This window comes from Chionomys nivalis, chromosome 8 (genome assembly GCF_950005125.1).
Source record: "Chionomys nivalis chromosome 8, mChiNiv1.1, whole genome shotgun sequence".
In the NCBI taxonomy this organism is placed as follows: domain Eukaryota; kingdom Metazoa; phylum Chordata; class Mammalia; order Rodentia; family Cricetidae; genus Chionomys; species Chionomys nivalis.
In genome coordinates, this window is record NC_080093.1 from 26,533,850 (window position 1) to 26,540,078 (window position 6,229).

Consider the following 6,229-nt stretch of genomic DNA (forward strand, 5'->3'; position numbering starts at 1 on the left):
AGACTAGGCAGTTAGCTGCCTCGGGAGACAGAAGAAACCGAAGAGGTTATCCATGAAGCTCTGGTCATTGTGGAATAGTCCTTTACACTGAAGATGTGTCACTGTGACTGGCTTAATAAAGAGTTGAATGGCCATTAACTAGACAGGAAAAAATTAGGTGGGACTTCTGGGGACAGACAGCTCTGGGAATAAGAAAGGGGGCGGGGGTCGCAAGTCAGATGGAGAGGAAGCAGGATGGGCAGTCAGAGTGATGGTAACCGAGCCATGTAAAGAACATAGATTAAAATGTGGGTTAAAATAAGGGTTAATTTAAATTATAAGAACTAGTTAGGGGGCTAGAGAGATGGCTCAGCAGTTAAAAGCACTGACTGCTCTTCCAGAGGACGCAGGTTCAATTCCCAGTACCTACACGGCAGCTCACAACTGTCTGTAACTCCAAGATCTGGCACCCTCACACAGACATGTCGGCAAAATACCAATGCAAATGAAATAAAAGTAAATAAATTACTGAAAAAGAGAACCAGTTAAGAACAAACCTAAAATAAGCCTGAGCTTTCATAATTAACAAGTCTCCGTGCCGTCTTTTGTGAGCAGGTGACCCAAAGAAAGATCCGTCTACAGCTCATAGTTTGCTTTTACCTCCTCCCACTTCCTGCATCCCCTTGGTCTTAGCAAGTACAGCCAATGGTTCCAGGGGCAAAGGTCAGGGGCACCTCGAAAACATGTTTATTGCAGCGATGAATCAAGCCAGCAGAGTAGCTGGCAATCAGTCTGCCTCACAGAAACAGCCTGCAGATTCCACTACTAGCCCCGAGGGAAGTGTAGCAAATTTAGATCCTGCATGAAGTGTTAGAAGAAAGAAAAATAACAACACTAATTTTCACCATTTTCTCACTGGCCAAGTGGGTCTCATACTACTAAGCTCAGTACGAGGATGAAGCAGGAGAATTTATCTTTATGTGCTCCAACGCTTGTCGGGTGTTGGTATGTCTCCTACCCACTGTTATTCTTTAATACACAGATTTCTGTAATAATCCAACACCACATCTATCACTGGGTAGAATTATAAAACATATATATTATTACATTACACGAGAGGATTCCCTTGGGACTGACTTTTGCATACGTGTTTGAGCAAATACCGGTGAACACAGGTATCCATCTAGAAAAGTGCTTATGAAATGACCAGCAATCAGAGGTTTCAGTTGCCGGGAAGGAGCTTCTGAAGTATCGTGTAGGGCTGCTAGTCATGCTTTTAACATCTCTTTCTTCCTTTCTTCTTTTGTTTTTTAAAGTGTGAGGTTGCTGCAGAATGCTGGCCCGTGAGCATAGGCAACACAGTTGTTAGTATCTGAATCATTGGCGGTAGAGTAATGACAAGAGACCTCAGCAAGACTGGACCTGTTCTCATTCGTCCATAGGAGGCGGGGGGGGGGGGGGCATCAAAGACTTCCCGGAGTCCAGCCATGCCCCACCTCCTGGGTAGCAGTAACCTCCCTCCAAGAAACTGCTCAGCTATACACGGTTTCAGGGAGCGCTTCAGTGGATGGGGTGGGGGTAAATAGTTAACCAAAGGGGCCTCTGTCTTTGTAGCTTTCGAGTGGGTGTGAACCATGTTTGTTTGGGACTTCTGGGGACACAGGTGTTTTAGGGTTGTCCATGTTCCATTATGTAAGCCTGATAAACTCAACGGTTCCCAAAGCCAGAATCAGTGAAATCATTTCTTTGGTCTGTTGTTGATACCCCAATAGCGGTGACTATACTCCAGGAAACTGTCTGTCCACAGGCTAAGGGAAGTTTGAACTGTTTTGAAAAGGTGTTAACGATTCTCTTACCTTCAGTAGATGGCAAAATTCAGAAGAACTGAAAGGTTTCCGAGTGGGACCCAGAAAACTTCATACTCTTCCTAGAAAAACCTGAAGCCTTGAAACATGGTTAGAAGATGTGTGCATCCGGAAGTGTGCTGGCTTTGGCTCAACAAGGACAGGGAAACCCTTTCAATGCACAATCCCAGAGATGGTGTCACTTTAACTCAGTCACATGGTACTGAAGATGCAATAAAAGCTTGTGAGACTCAGGAACTTCCTCCAGCCTACAGCACTTGAATGGATTAAGGATGCTACAATTCTAAATCTAAAATAGGCCAGTTAAAAAAGCAGCATTCCACTGGGTGGTGGCGGCACACACCTCAGAAACAGGTGGATCTCTGTGAGTTCAAGGCCAGCCTGGTCTACAAGAGCTACGAATAGGACAGGCTCCAAAGCTACAGAGAAACCCTGTCTTGAAAAACAAAGAAAAGAAAAGCAGCATTCCCCAGCCTGATCTCCACAAGCAATAATCAGCCACTTCCACAAGCATCACTACTGCTCTGCTCTGCCTTCTGAGGAAGAAGAGAGATAGAAGGATCCCCTCGAGGGGAAGAGTAACTGAAAGAGACTACTGGAAAGTGTGTGTATGTGTGTGTGTGGGGGGGGGGCGGTCAGATAAAAACCTGGTGCAAGGGAATCTCCCAGGAATCTATTAAGACAATCCCAGCTTAGACTCCTAGCAAGAGCAAATTTGTAGCCTGAGTGGGCCATCTCCTGTGACCAGATTGGTGGCTAGTCCAATTGTCATCAGAAAGGCCTCATCCAGCTAGAGATGGACACAGATGTAGACCCAGAGCCAAACATAAGGTGGAGTTCAGGGATCCTGCAGAAGAGGAGGAGAAAGGATTGTGCGAGCCAGAGAGTTCAAGGACACAACAAAAAAAACCTACAGAATCAACAAACCTGGGCTCACAGTGGCTCACAGAGACTGAACCGACAACCAGGGAGCCTACATGGGACTGACTAGGCCCTCTACATATATGTTACAGTTGTATAGCTTGGGTTCTTTTGTGGGACTTCTAATCTTGCTCAGCCTTAATACCCAGGGAGGTGTTTAGTCTTACTGCAACTTGATATGCCGTGTTTTGTTGATACTCATGGGAGATCTGGCCTTTCCCAAATGGAAACGGAGGTGGAGTGGATTGGGGGCTGGGGATGTGGAAGGATTGGGGGAGGGACTGAGAGCAGAGGAGGGAAACTGCAGCAGGCTGCAAAACAAACAAATAAACAAACAAATCAATTTATTAAAAAGAAATACCTAAAACAATAACAACAACAGTGACCCACAGAAAGGAAACCAGTAGACAAACGCCCAAGGATTCGCCTATGGAACCATACGTCCTTGCCAGAGTTAGGAACCAGATGATGACTGGAGTGTGGCCTGATAAGGACCTGGCATTTGCTTCATAGGCACCCTGGTGGTCGCATAAAAAGATGGCAGGAGGAGGAGTAAATAGCTTGTAAAGATACTCTCCTTCCAAACGGCCAGGCATGAAGGAGGAGACAAATCTTTCTGCTGTGGACATACTGGGCGAAACAACTGCTCTCAAACATAAACAAGCCAGAGACGAACGGACTTGAGCAAGTGAAAGAGGCTGCCAGATGTCCGGAAGAACGAACCTGAACAAGAACAATGGCTCAGAGACAGTTAAGTGATCTGTGACCCAGATTCAGGGTCATAGTCACATGAAACAAATTATAGCATCATGAATGCTTAAGTTTCAGTTTATTTTTGGCAAAAGGCAGTCAAGTTCCAGGGGTCATTAGAGAACCACCTGAAATACGTCCTTAGGGAAAGGTGCTCCACAATGTCCTACTTGATGTTCTGGGTCAGCCGATTAACTCCGGGTGTGGGCCAGCTCTGCGGTGATGACCAGACGCAGCAGAATTGAGTTGGGTGCCTGGAGAGACGACGCAGTTATTCCTTCACCGCTCACTTTTGCTTCTAGTGTCTAGGAAAGGTCAGGGTTAGATGTGGGAAGTTTCCAGTGAATGGCAGGGACCAGCACCTTCACAATGGCCACGGGGTCAAAACAATGAAGCAACACAATGCTCACACGCAGTTGTCAACTAATGTTAGCGTGTACGATTAGTCGAGAAGATGTCAAAATAACAGGGGTTAAATTTTGGCTTAACTAAACTGGACCTTCTTAGGCAAATATTATTTCCAATGTCCAGTCCTTCACATATCTCAGGTAGGACCTCCAGTTCTTATTCCAAATGAGAATAACACCTAATGTCACGACTGTAGGTAGTATTAACAAAATTAATAAAAATAGCCATTGCTTGCCTTCCGACCTCAAATATTTATATGCCATGTGTGTTTACAGGGTTGATATTGACTATAGTCCTATTTAACAATGAACTCTATTACCATCACACATTCATGATATCTGTTATTTTACAAAGTCATCCAAAGAGTCCCAAGCTATGTAGCCAGCACAAGACACACTTGCTCTTCAGGCGACACAGGTGACACCTTTGGATAAAAGAACGAGGTAGAGACATCTTCACACAGCCACAGGGTAAATGCAGCGTCTGAACACAGAATGCCCTCAGCAGGTACAGGTGAATTTAAAGGACCAACTTAGGGCTAACAGGATGGATCGGCAGCTGAAGGTGGGTGCTGCCAACCCCGACCACCTGAGCACTATCCACAGAGTCCAGCGTGTGGCCAACCGAGTGCGGCAAGTTGTTCTTTCGTATGTATGTTGTACATGCAGACTGGCCTAGGGTTTTATTGCTGTGAAGAGACACCATGGCCAAGACAACTCTTTTTATTTATCTATTTTTTAATTTATTTTTCTTTGGTTTTCGATACAGGATATTTGTGTGTGTGTGTGTGTGTATGCATGTGCACGCTCGCAGCCTTGATTGTCTTGGAACTAGCTCTGTGGACCAAGCTGGCCTCGAACTCACAGAGATCCATCTGCCTTTGCCTTCTGAGTGCTGGGATTAAAGATGTGTGCCGCCACCACCTGGCCAAGACAACTCTTATAAAGGAAAACATTTAATTGGGGCTGACTTACAGGTTCAGAGGTTTAGTCCAGTATCATCATGGTGGGAAGCATGCTGGCATGCAGGCAGACATGGTGCCGGACTGGTAGCTGAGAGTTCTACATCTGGATCCAAAGGCCGTAGGAAGAGGCAGTGAACCTTGAAACCTGGCTTGAGCATTTGAAACCTCAAAGTCGTCCCCCCCACACACACACACTTCCTCCAACAAGGCCACACCTCCTAATATGCCACTCCCTGTATGGGGGCCATTTTCATTCAAATCAAATACAAATTCAGATACAAAATAAATGTAAAAAAAATAAAAATTAGTATTTGTGCCAAAGATCAGGACCAACAAGCACATGAGTTAAATCACATACAAGAACAGCACATACGCTATGACTCCGTTTCATGGAGCTATTTTCGGTTAACTCTCAAGTTTTCAGTTAGGCATCGTCACGGTGTGGTGAAAACTCTGGGCAGGGAACGAGGAGAGCTGGGTTGGAGAAGCACACGCGTCCTCAGCACTGCAGGGATCTGGTTGGGATCTAAAGCGTATGTTACAATGTTCATTTCGGTAAAGCAGGATGGGTGGAGTGCTCATTATTTTGTTTGTATCACACATTTAGAGGTTTAGAAACTCACTGTTGCAGGAGCAAGCATGAGTCAAAGCACAAGGGGCCAGCTGCATTTGCTGTGACAGCAAAGTGGTGGCAAACCCCCTGATTTATGAACGGTGTTTGGAGACCAAGGACTTCCATTTGAAGTTTTGATTTTAATTAAAAAAAAAAAAACTTAAATTAAAAAAAAAGTTTCCATAGTTAAGTGAAAAATATAAAGCACCACTTTAAGATAAACTCCTAATGCTTCCGTTTATCTGCTCTAATTTACAAGTGCAATTATTTCTCACTTGTATTTAATTCAGCCATTTACAATGATTCCCAGATGGCATGGTTTCACCTCAAAAAAGCTAAATATACTCTCATTTATAGTACCCACAGGAGACTATTCTTGAAGAACTTTGGTCTAATGAGTCAGAAAACTGCCTGGAAAGGCACTCAGCAGCGTGCGAACAGCCCAGAACCTTGTGTAAGAAAATAGAATCCTGAGGTCGTTCTGAAGCCAGCATCCTTCTGCAGCATCAATTATAACTTCTGTTTTCATTACTTTTCTATTGCTGTGAAGAGACACCATGACCAAGGCAGCTTATAAAAGAAAGCATTTAATTGGGGGACTTGCTTACAGTTTCAGAGAGTTAGTCTCTGCCCATCATGGCAGGGAGCATGGCGGCGGGCAGGGTTTGTTCTGGACCAGTAGCTGAGAGCTCACATCTCATTCACAGTTGGAAGCATAAAGACTAGGCT